Here is a 12,335-nt window from a genome sequence, read left to right as displayed (position 1 = left end):
GTTTAAATAGGTCCCATTTGTTTATTTTTGTTTTCTTTGCCTCAGGAGAGAGATCCAAAAAAAAAAAAATTGCTACGATTTATACTGTTTTTTTTTTTCTTGTCTTACCTCATTAGCTAGGACCTGCAATGTAATGCTAAAAAAAAGCAGGGAAAATGGGTATAGTGATTGAACGGCATTCCTCAAAATTCGTGTCTGCCTGGAAGCTTAGAATGTGAATTCATTTGGAGATTGAGTCTTTGAGGCTGTAACCAAGGATCCAGATGAGATAATTGGGATTAGAGTGGGCCCAAATTCCAATGAAAGCATTCTGATAAGGGCAGAAAGGACACACACAGCCACAAAGAAAAGAAGGTGATGTGAAGATGAAGACAGAGGTTGTAGTGATGTATTTACAAGTCAAGGATTGCCAGCGACCACAGGAAGTTAGGAAAGAGGGTCATGTCCCTGTTTCTCCCTCAGAGCTTTCAGGAGTAACCAACCCTGCCAATACCTTGCTTTTCGATTTCTGGTCTCCTGAAGTGTGAGAATACATTTCTGTGTTTTAAGCCACCCATTTTGTGATTTATTATTACAGCCCAGGAAACTAGTGCAATGGGCATCTTTATCTTTTTTCTGGCATTACTACTGTATTTATTTATTTAATTTCTGTGTGTGTGTGTGTGTGTGTGTGTGTGTGTTAGCTTTAAATCTGAGAGAACTTTTAAAAATTACATTCTTTTAAAAAATTATTTTGAATAGGCAATGTATTTAAAAGTTTCAAATTTAAAAGGTATAAAAGGCTATACTCCAGCCACCCACTGCACACACTGTTCTGCCTCTTATTTTTTGCTTGTCACTAAATATAGCTCAGTGATTATTCTTGATTATTCTACAGATTCCTTGGTCATTTCTACAATTTCACAGTATTTTTATTTGTTGAATGTACCGTAGTTTTTAAACTAATTCCTTACTGGTGGATATTTAGGATGTTCTCGGTTTTTTTGCAATTACAACTATTGCTCAGTGAATAATCTTATATGTTTGTACAATTATGAGTACATCTCCAGGATAAATTCCTAGTAGTAGAATTCCTAGTAATTCCTAGGAATTGTTGTTTCAAAGAGCATGTGCTTTTGTAATTTTGATAGATATCGCCAAATTGTCCTCCATAGAGATCACAACAGTTTACACTCCAAATAGAAATATATGGGGGTGCTGTTCTCGGCCTTAGCGCCATCTTCTGATAAACCTCCGCACCATAGGACCGGAGTGGAGGAAGATGCGAATGCGCATGCCGAAGCGCAAAAGAAAGATGAAGCGGATGTCAGAGTAAACTCTTACACCCATGGAAGCCACAGGAGCAGAAACAAGGGAAGCCAGAGGCCAGGGACGCTGGTACAAATTGTTGGACTGCATGCCTACTGTCTAGAACTTGTCTCAATGGATCTGAAACATCTATGGCCATTCTGATGGCCTTGACCACCTTTGAGAGTCCCACCTTGCTCTTATCAAAACAGCCTCTTTTGGTCCTCTGCCCTGGACCTGGGACATTCTGGACTAGTTCTGTTCTCAGTTGTGACTGAATGTAACATGTGTACAATAAATTCTCTGTCTTGCTATCTTAGCTGAAGAAAAAATATATATATATGGGGGTGCTGATCACCCACATTCTAACCAACGTAAGTCATCCTTTTTGATCTATGCTAATCTGATAACAATAGCAATGAGTTATTTTTTCCTTTTTGATTTATAGGTGCTGTGTTGGGAAACTAGTCCTTTGTTCGAAATATGCTTTACAAATATTTTCCTTGATAATTTACTCTTTAATAACGTTTTCCACACTTTCTGATTTTGTGAATTTTTTTGTAAATTGTTTTTTTTCCCTTGGTGCTAGTATGTAGTTGTGATAGGTGTCAAGCCAGAAAAAAATAGAAATTTAGCCTGCCTGAGAGATTGTATTTTCAAAGAATCCTTATGTGACTTCGGCAATCTTTAGTTAAAACTTGAGGGCTCTTATTCTGTGTTTCAGGTAAAATTTTAAATCTGAGAACTGTATCTTGATGGACACATAAGTTTTGCAGTGTTTGCTTTGGCACGAGGGAAAAACTGTTGTCATTGTTAAAAAAAAAAAAGTAGAAATAAAAATAAGCAGGAAAAAAACTCTCTCAATCTCTTCCACTGTTAACACCAGGCTTTTTATGACATATACTTTTGGATATATAATTGCATATATATTTTGTTGTTTAAAAATGGGAACATACTATAGATACTTTAAACTTTTTCAGCTAATCGTACAAATCTAAGAAATGTAATAGGTTAATAATATTCTATTATATGAATATAAAACAGTTATGCGGTCTGTCCTCAATTATTGCTGCATGCTCATCCTTTTCTTCATAGTTATTCATTATTGCCTGTTCTCAACACTTGGCCTTGGCCATCTGCTCTTCTCACTCAATATTATCTCCCCAGGTAATCTCATCCATGGTTTTCAGCTTCAATTATTAGATACATGCCAGTGACTTCCAAATTTACATCTCCTAAGCCTCTTCTGAGCCCCAGCCTAGATATCTAACTGCCTATTTAGCACTTCTAATTGTGTCAAAGACACCTCAAACTCTGCGTATCCAAGCTAGACAGAACTAATGAATCCCCTCTCCCCCAAACCTGGCAGTCTTCCAGTGTTCCCTGTCTAAGTGAATAGCAAGATCATCTGTCCCACTGAATAAGGCATAAACTTAGGAATCACCATTGCTGCATATTTCACCTCTCCCCTCTATCTGCTTTATTACCAAACCATACCAATTTTTCCTCTTAAATATCTCAAGTCTTTCTTGTCTTACTGTTTTCAATGCCAGCGTCTCAGTCTCTGCTATGATCTTTGGCCAGACCAGCTGGTTTCCTGGACCCAATCAGGTATTTTTTGTAAGATACAATAAAAATAAGTTACTGGAGAAAATGAAATAATTAACAAAGATATACAAAGTACAAGCCTCACATTTTATTAGATTTAACAGACATAAAACTGCTCTGTCAAATTGGTATAAAAGTTTCTGAACACTCTTGATGTTTGCACGTAACTTGATGTGTTGCATCCCCAGTGCTTAGCACAATGCCTGGCATATAGAAGACATATAGAATAAGTAAATTAATAAGTATTTGTGAAACTAAAGATATAACTTCGGCAATTTGGGGACATTTGAGTTGTTTCCAGTGATTGGCCATTTTGAATACTATGAGAATGTTCTCATAGTATAGTTAAGTCTTCATTTCTTTTTAATTGAAGTATAGTTGATTTACAATGTTGTGTTAGTTTCTGGTGTACAGCAAAGTGATTCAGTTATACATATATATATATATATATATATACATATATATATTCTTTTTCATATTCTTTTCCATTATGGTTTATTACAGGATACTGAATGTATTTCCCATTCTATCTATAGTAGTTTGCATCTGCTAGTCCCAAACTCCCAATCCAACCCTCCCCCGACTCCCTTCCCCCTTGGCAACCACAGGTCTGTTCTATATCTGTGAATCTGTTTCTGTTTCGTAGATAAGTTCATTTGTGTCATATTTTAGATTCCACATATAAGTGATATCATATGGTATTTGTCTTTCTCTTTCTGACTTACTTGGTAAATTGGGAGCTTGGGACTGACATATATTGTACACATTACTGTATATAAAATAGGTAACTTATAAGGACCTACTGTAGAGCATAGGGAACTCTACTCAATTCTCTGTAATGACCTATATGGAAAAAGAATCTAAAAAAGAGTGGATATACGTATATGTATAATTGATTCACTTTGCTGTACCCCTGAAACTAACACAACATTGTAAATCAACTATACTCCAATAAAAATAAAATAAAATAAAAAATACGGGTGTTCCCTGGCTGTCCAGTGGTTAGGACTCTATGTTTCCACTGCAGGGGGCCTGGGTTCAATCCCTGGTGGGGAATTAAGATCCCTCAGGCCACACGGCACAGCCAAAATAAATAAATAAATAAACTTAAAAAAATAATAATAATAACCCTGGCAACCATAAGTTTGTTTTCTCCATCTGTGACTCTATTTCTGTTTTGTAAATAAGTTCATTTGTACCATATTTTAGATTCCACATATAAGCGATATCATATATTTGTCTTTCTGTGTCTTACTTACTTCACTCAGTATGACAATCTGTAGGTCCATCCATGTTGCTGCAAATGGCATTATTTCACTCTCTTTTATGACTGAGTAATATTGCATTGTACATATGTACCACATCTTCTTTATCCATTCATCTGTCGATGGACACTTAGGTTGCTTCCATGTCTTGGCTATTGTAAATAGTGCTGCAATGAATATTGGGGTGCATGTATCTTTTCGAATTATGGTTTTCTCTGGATATATGCACAGGATTAGAATTGCTGGATCATATGGGAGCTCTATTTTCAGGGTTGTTGTTGTTTTTTTTTTTTGCAGTACACAGGCCTCTCACTGTTGTGGCCTCTCCCGTTGCGGAACACAGGCTCCGGACGCGCAGGCTCAGCGGCCATGGCTCACGGGCCCAGCCGCTCCGCGGCATGTGGGATCCTCCCGGACCGGGGCACGAACCCGTGTCCCCTGCATCGGCAGGCAGACTCCCAACCACTGCGCCACCAGGAAATCCCCTATTTTCAGTTTTTTAAGGAACCTCCATACTGTTCTCCATAGTGGCTACACCAATGTACATTCCCACCAACAGGGTAGGAGGGTTCCCTTTTCTCCACACCCTCTCCAGCATTTGTTATTTATAAGTCTTCATTTCTTTAGGATCAATTCCTATATATAAAATTGCTATATCCAGGGTGGATACATTTTTAAAAAAATTTTATTGGGGTATAATTGCTTTGCAATGGTGTGTTAGTTTCTGCTTTATAACAAAGTGAATCAGTTATACATATACATATATCCCCATATCTCCTCTCTCTTGCGTCTCCCTCCCACCCTCCCTATCCCACCCCTCTAGGTGGTCACAAATCACCGAGCTGATCTCCCTGTGCTATGCAGCTGCTTCCCACTAGCTATCTGTTTTACATTTGGTAGTGTATATATGTCCATGCTACTCTCTCACTTCGTCCCAGCCTACCCTTCCCCCTCCCCGTGTCCTCAAGTCCATTCTCTACGTCTGCGTCTTTATTCCTGTCCTGCTCCTAGGTTCTTCAGAACCTTTTTTTTTTTTTTTAGATTCCATATATATGTGTTACCATATGGTATTTGTTTTTCTCTTTCTGACTTACTTCACTCTGTATCATAGACTCTAGGTCCAAGGGGTGGATACATTTTTTAAAAAGGTTTTTTTTTTTGGAAATTCCCTGGTGGTCCAGTGGTTAGAACTCAGTGCTTTTACTTTGGGGGCCCGGGTTCCATTCCTGGTTGGGGAACTAAAATCCCTCAAGACACGAGGCGTGGCCACAATATTTATTTATTTATTTATTTTTTTGCGGTACGCGGGCCTCTCACTGTTGCGGCCTCTCCCGTTGCGGAGCACAGGCTCCGGACGCGCAGGCTCAGCGGCCATGGCTCACGGGCCCAGCCGCTCCGCGGCATGTGGGATCTTCCCGGACTGGGGCACGAACCCGTGTCCCCTGCATCGGCAAGCGGGCTCTCAAACACTGTGCCACCAGGGAAGCGCCACAATATTTTTTTAAAAAAGGTTTTTGTTAAGCTAAATTGCCTTCTAAAAAGACTGCATCCCCATCGAGATTGAATGGGAAAGCTCATTTCTGTTCCTTAGGAATAGGCCTCTTTCTCTGTTAGGCTCTTTCAATCAATTTGACTGTTTCGGTCTTGGCCTCTGTCTTCAGGCAGCTTTGACGTGGGGAGGCACAGCTTATCTTCCACTTGTCCCCAGTCTGCATCCCAGAGACTGGCTCACCTATGTGGTATTTACCTTCGTCCCACCTAGAGCCCTTTGGGGTGGGCTGGAGGAGGCAGGAAGGGCCTTGGCCCTTCAGCTGTCCTGGCTCTTTGGCTCTTCCTGGATCCTGGTCAGATCTCCCACTCTGTCTCCTTCTTTACTTTGGCATGCAGTAGAAGTTTTCGCTTTTGCACCCTAGCAGGGTTATTATATCTGACTCACACCATTTTGGGATATCTGTCTAGGCAATTAAGGTACCTCTTTGCAGGGCTATCTATCGTATTTCCTATTTTCTTTCAGATGGACCAGTTTGACTGAAGCTTGTTCTTTCCTGCAAGAATTATATGCCAGAAGTTGCCAATTATATGACTTAGAATAGTTTTTGACTTTGAGATACAGAAAAGAACAATTCAAACAAATTTATTGTCTTATGTAACCGAAAGTTCTCAGCAGTAGGGTGGGCTTCAAACTGCTAAACGTCAGCAATGGCTCATTTATGTCATTATAGACCCAGGTTTATTCCTCTCTTCATCTGCTATTATCAGTCGAGGCTTCATCCTACAGTAGAGGCTTCATCCTAAGACTGGCTTCTTGTGGTGGCAGGGAAGCTGCCAGTAACTGTGGAGAGCACCAGAGACTTCCTTGGTGATTTCTTGGAATAGAGGCAGGGAGGGTCTTTCAACTAAAATGAAAGAAATCTTTTCCCTTAGTCTGATTGGAACAACCTAAGTCACGTGTTCACATCTAAAATTTTCTAAAATCCTCTAAAGCTTTAGGTGTGATAGGCACAAAGTCAGTGTTCCAAGTTACAGCAGTTTTAACGAGCTCCTTTGTAACCACAGAATAAGACTTGTTACTTCCCAGCCAGGAATACAAGAATCTTCATGGCATTCCATACTGTAAGGCCTATCATTGCCACCCCTCCCCTTTTCCATATCAATTTATATATTAGTTAGGACTCTGGTTTGCAAGTGACAAATACCCAACTCAAACTGGCTTAAAGAAAATGGGAATTTATTTACACATGGAACTGACAGGGCTGTGGAATAGACTGGATTTGGGCATGCCTGGATATAAGGGCTCAAGTGATGTCATCTACGTCCTCCTTTTCTCTCTAATAGGTTTTCTCCATTTGGTAGTCATGAGAGCCACCAGAAGCTCAAGACTCACATGTTATCAGCTTAGCAACCTTGGCAGAAAGAGAGCATCTTCTCTGATAAGTCTGGCAGAAAAATCCCAGAGAAGATTCTGATTGGCTATGTCCTCATTCCTGAATCAACTACTGTGACCATGGGAATGGAATATTCTGACTGGTCATGTGTCTACTATGGTCAGGGAGGCAGATCAGCCACACCTAAACTATTTAGAAGTGGTTCCCTTCTGGAAAAAGGTTTGGTTACTGGAAGAAGGCAGGATGAATGCTGGGAAGGCAAAAATAACAGCTTCTCACTATAATGGTATTTTAGCAATTCGAAGGAGGTCAATTTGGCTAGAGCATTGGCTCTCAAATTGTGATCCCCAGACTTACTGAATCAGAAACTCAGCAATCTGTGTTTAATAAACCCACCAGTTGATTCTGATACAGGATAAAGTTTGAGATCCAGTGATAAAGAGGTTTTCCTCAGGGGCTATGGAAGTGCAATGGAGCTACCAATTAATTCTGGGTATGGGGGGATTTCTTAGGGGAGGTGGAATCTATTTGGGTCCTAAAGTAGGAGGTGGACCTCATGTGTGAGGAAATTTCCATTTCGTACTCTCTAACTTCCTACTTTTCTTTTTCACTGAAGCCTGGCTGATGCCAATTTACCATATTTATCCTGCCTCTTTGAGCCACTGTGACTCATCTTTTCTTTCTCCTAGAATATCCTTCTTTTTCTCTTCACTGATTCAAACCCTAGCCATCCTTGAAGGTTCAGCTCAAACTTTCATCTTTTCCAGGAAATCTTACCTGATAATCTCTATTTTCACATGCTTAATGCTTCCTTATATACCAGGTACTGGTATATAAGGTGTACTCTTTTTTTTTTTTTTTTTTGCATTTTAACACATGTAGATTTATGTAACTACCACCATAATCAGAATAAAGAATGGTTTCCTTATATACCAGGTAAGTACCATGGTAAGTACTGGAATTGCTTAAATGAATTATACTCCCTGGTTTAAAGGCTATATGCATATTTTTAAAAATTATTTATTTATTTATTTATTTATTTATTTTTGGCTGTGTGGGTCTTCGTTTCTATGCGAGGGCTTTCTCTACTTGCAGCAAGCGGGGGCCACTCTTCGTCGCGGTGCGCGGGCCTCTCACTGTCGCGGCCTCTCTTGTTGCGGAGCACAGGCTCCAGACGCGCAGGCTCAGTAGTTGTGGCTCACGGGCCCAGTTGCTCCGTGGCATGTGGGATCTTCCCAGACCAGGGCTCGAACCTGTGTCCCTGCATTGGCAGGCAGATTCTCAACCACTGCGCCACCAGGGAAACCCGCATATTTTTAAAGATGCCATCAGAATGCCCTCTAAAAACGGCTCTACCAGTTTACATATTCACCAGCATGTGAGGCTGCTTAGTTCCCCACATGCTCATCACCACTATAGACACTATCAATCTTTCTCATTTTTGCCAGTCTGAAAAATGTACAATACCTTGCTGCTGTTTTAATTTGCATTCCTTTGACTTTTAATACACCTGAACATCTTTTCTTTGTTGGCTATTTGCATTTCTTCTATATCTTGCTTGTTAATACCCGTCTTAGTTTGGGCTTTGGCAGAATATCATAGAATGAGTGGCTTATAAACAGCAAAAATTTATTTCTCACAGTTCTGGAGTCTGGAAGTCCAAGATCAGGGTGCCAGCGTAGTCGGGTCTAGTGGGAACCATCTTCTAGGTTGTATCTTCCTGTTGTATCTTCACACGGCAGAAAAAGAGCTATAGAGCTCTCTGGGGTCTCTTTTCTATGGGCACTAATCCCATTCATGAGGGCTCCACGCTCATGACCTAATTACCTCTCAAAAGCCCCACCTTCTGATACCATCACATTTGGGATTAGGATTTAAATTTATGAAATTTTGGTGGGAGGAAAGCGTAAACATTCAGTCCATAACAATATTCTAAGCCCATTAGTTTTTAGTTTTTTTAATTTACTATATAGAAAAATTGATTTTTTTCTTTTGGTGTACTCTTTTTTTTTTTTTTTTGCATTTTAACATGTGTAGATTTATGTAACTACCACCATAATCAGAATAAAGAACGGTTTCATCATTCCAAAAATCTCCCTTGTGCTAACCCTTTGTAGTCATACTTTCCCTCGACCCATAACTTCTGACAACTACTGATCTACTCTCCGTAACTATAGTTTTGTAATTTTGAGGATGTCAAATAAATGAAATTGCATAGTGTGTAACCTCGTAAGGCTGGACTCTTTCACCCAGCGTAATGTTTTGAGATTCTTTCAAGTTGTTGCATGTATCAGTAATTTGTTCCTTTTTATTGCTGAGTAGTGTTAACTGTATAGATGTACCACAATTTCTTTATCCATTCACCCTTTGAAGGACATTTGGGTTGTTTTCAGTTTGGGACCATTATAAATAAATCTGCTATGGACATTTGTGTACAATTTTTGTGTGAACATAAGATTTTATTCCTCTAGGGTAGATACTCAGGAGTGGGATTACTGGGTTATAGAGTAAATGCATTTAGCATTACAAGAAAAGAGTAAACCATTTCCTAGAGTGGCTGTATCATTTTGCATTCCCACCAGCAATGTATCATATTACCTACTGCCCTAGCCACAGCTAATTAAATCAGGGGTAATTGCCTTAGCTAAAAGGTATATTACATTAGCCAGACCAGTGACTTATGAGTGGACTAGCATGAGAACTCTGCAGAAAAGGGGACAAGAATATCCGAAAAAATTGAATCTGAGACTCTCAAAAAGAAGAGAGGCGGGCTTCCCTGGTGGCACAGTGGTTGAGAGTCCGCCTACCGATGCAGGGGACACGGGTTCGTGCCCCGGTCCGGGAAGATCCCACATGCTGCGGAGCGGCTGGGCCCGTGAGCCATGGCCGCTGAGCCTGCGCGTCCGAAGCCTGTGCTCCGCAACGGGAGAGGCCACAACAGTGAGGCCCGCGTACCGAAAAAAAAAAAAAAAAAAAAGGAAGAGAGGCAAAAGCCAAGATTAGAAGTGAAGGAGAAATCTAGAAATACTGAGTCACCTGTGTGGTAGACTTATTAAAGTAAGGGACAACAGTTGCCTGTTTCAGAGGGAATGAAAAGAGAAGTCAGCAGAGCTGCTGTCGGATGATGAATGATGAAAAGCTCATAGCCCATTGTTCCTTGAAAACTGGCCTTCCAGTAGCTGAGCTGAAAACTTATACTTTTTTTTCTTTTCTGTGTAGCCTTAAGATAAACTCTCATTAGTTATGAAAGGAACCTTTAATATAAAAGCTTTATTGAGGTATAATTAATATACCATAAAATTCATCCATTGAAAGTATTCATTGTTTTTCAGTATATTTATAGAGCTATACAGCCATAACCACAATCAATATTAGAAACATTTTCATCACTCCAAAAAGAAACTCCATGCCCATAGCCAAACAACCTTTCTTATTATAGGGACCAGGCACAGTTCCTGCTTATCCCTGAGTAACAGATTTCCTTTCATTGCCAGTCTGTGAAAGTATTCAAACAAGACAATCACAACTTACTGCAGGAACCAGGTATCAACCCACCTTCTTGAAATTGCAAAGCCTACCTCCCACATGGGAGTCCTTGAGTACAACTCCCATGGGGTCCTCTGTGGTGTGTGATGTCCTTCTCCCCCAGGCTGTAAGTATATGTGTAACGAACTGCTCTCAATCTCATTTGTCCTGTTTTGGTTGTCATGTGTTCAGGCATGCCGTTAATCCTAGAATGGGTGTCCCACCCTCACTAATGGGTGATTAAGGAGGAAATTAAAACAAAGTGCCCAATAGCTAATTTGATCAACACACTTTAAAATAGTTAATTGAGATTTTCCAGTCTGAGGGGCAGGAAAGAAAAAATAAAAATTTTTAAAAAGAACAAAGCCTAAGAAGTGTGTGGGACATCATCACATGTACCAATGTATTATAGGATTCCTAGAGAGAGAGGAGAGAGAAAATAGGGCAGAAAGACGTTTCGAAGAAATAATATACAAAGACTTCCCAGATCTGGTGAAAGACATGAAATTACATATCCAAAAAGTTTAATGACCTCCAAACAGGATAAATTCAAAGAGATACACATGAAGACACAATATAGCCAAATTGTTAGAAAAGACAAAGGGAGAATCTTGAAAGCAGAACGAGAGAAGGGACCTATCTTGTACAAGGAAGCCTCGGCAACACTGGCAACCAGTTTCTCTTCAGAAACCATGTTGGCTAGCAGGCAATGGGATGACTTAAACTGCTAAAAGAAAAAATTGTCAACCAAGAATTCTATATCTGGTAAAACTATCCTTGAAAAATGAAAGAGAGCCTCACTCCTTCAACTGCCACTGCTGCCACCCCCAGGAAGAGGGAAAGTGGGAGAGGAGCCCATGTCACCTGTCACCCAAGTCCTCCAACTATGTCACCCCAAAGATATAGTTCACCTATGCCAAGCTTGTCTGCACCCCAACTCTGATCCAAGCTGGATCCAGGATTGCATCCAGAGGAATTTCTGCATCATCGATATTCTCTTTGACTGGAGAGAGCTCTACAGTATTTAATGGGATCCAGAATGGTGTCTCAACTAATCCAGTGGGAGTTTCCGACCGGTGCAATCAGCAGAGACATTGATACTGCAGCCAAATTTATTGATGCAGGTGCTGCAACAGTAGGAATACTGGTCTGGTGCTGGTATTGGAACAGTCCTTGGTGACCTTATCATTGGTTATGTCAGAAACCCTTCATGAAACAATAACTGTTCTCATATGCTATTCTTGGATATGCCTTCTCTGAAGCATTGGTTCTCTTTTGTTTGGTGGTTGCTTTCTTGATTTTGTTTGCCTTATAACAAAAACTACTGCTTAAAATGTTGTCATTTGTGGGCTTCCCTGGTGGTGCAGTGGTTGAAAGTCCGCCTGCCAATGCAGGGGACAAAGGTTCGTGCCCCGGTCCGGGAACATCCCACATGCTGCGGAGCATCTAGGCCCGTGAGCCATGGCCGCTGAGCCTGCGCGTCCGGAGCCTGTGCTCCGCAACAGGAGAGGCCACAACAGTGAGAGGCCTGTGTACCGCAAAAAAAAAAAAAAAAAAAAAAATGTTGTCATTTGTATTAATTACAGATGGAATTCTGTGTATCTTACTGTGACTCTGAAAACTATAGTGTTGGTGTCATGGAAATGTATGTTATTTCCAAAGTTATTTTATTGAAGGTTAAAAAAAAAAAAACAAATGAAGGAGAAATGAAGATATTCCCAGATAAACAAAAACCGAGGGAATTAGTTATTAGTAGACCTGCCCC

The 12,335-nt window shown here is 40.3% G+C and overlaps 1 pseudogene; it reads left to right on the top strand.

The window, feature by feature from the left end:
• The first annotated feature begins 1,188 nt into the window (after window positions 1-1,188).
• On the top strand, window positions 1,189-12,133 carry LOC101281997 (ATP synthase F(0) complex subunit C3, mitochondrial-like; annotated as a pseudogene).
• Window positions 12,134-12,335: the final 202 nt, after the last annotated feature.

The sequence above is a fragment of the Orcinus orca genome, chromosome 13 (assembly GCF_937001465.1).
Source record: "Orcinus orca chromosome 13, mOrcOrc1.1, whole genome shotgun sequence".
NCBI classification, from domain to species: Eukaryota; Metazoa; Chordata; class Mammalia; order Artiodactyla; family Delphinidae; genus Orcinus; species Orcinus orca.
The sequence above is the reverse complement of the archived record's forward strand: the minus strand, read 5'-3'. Positions and strand labels throughout refer to the sequence as shown.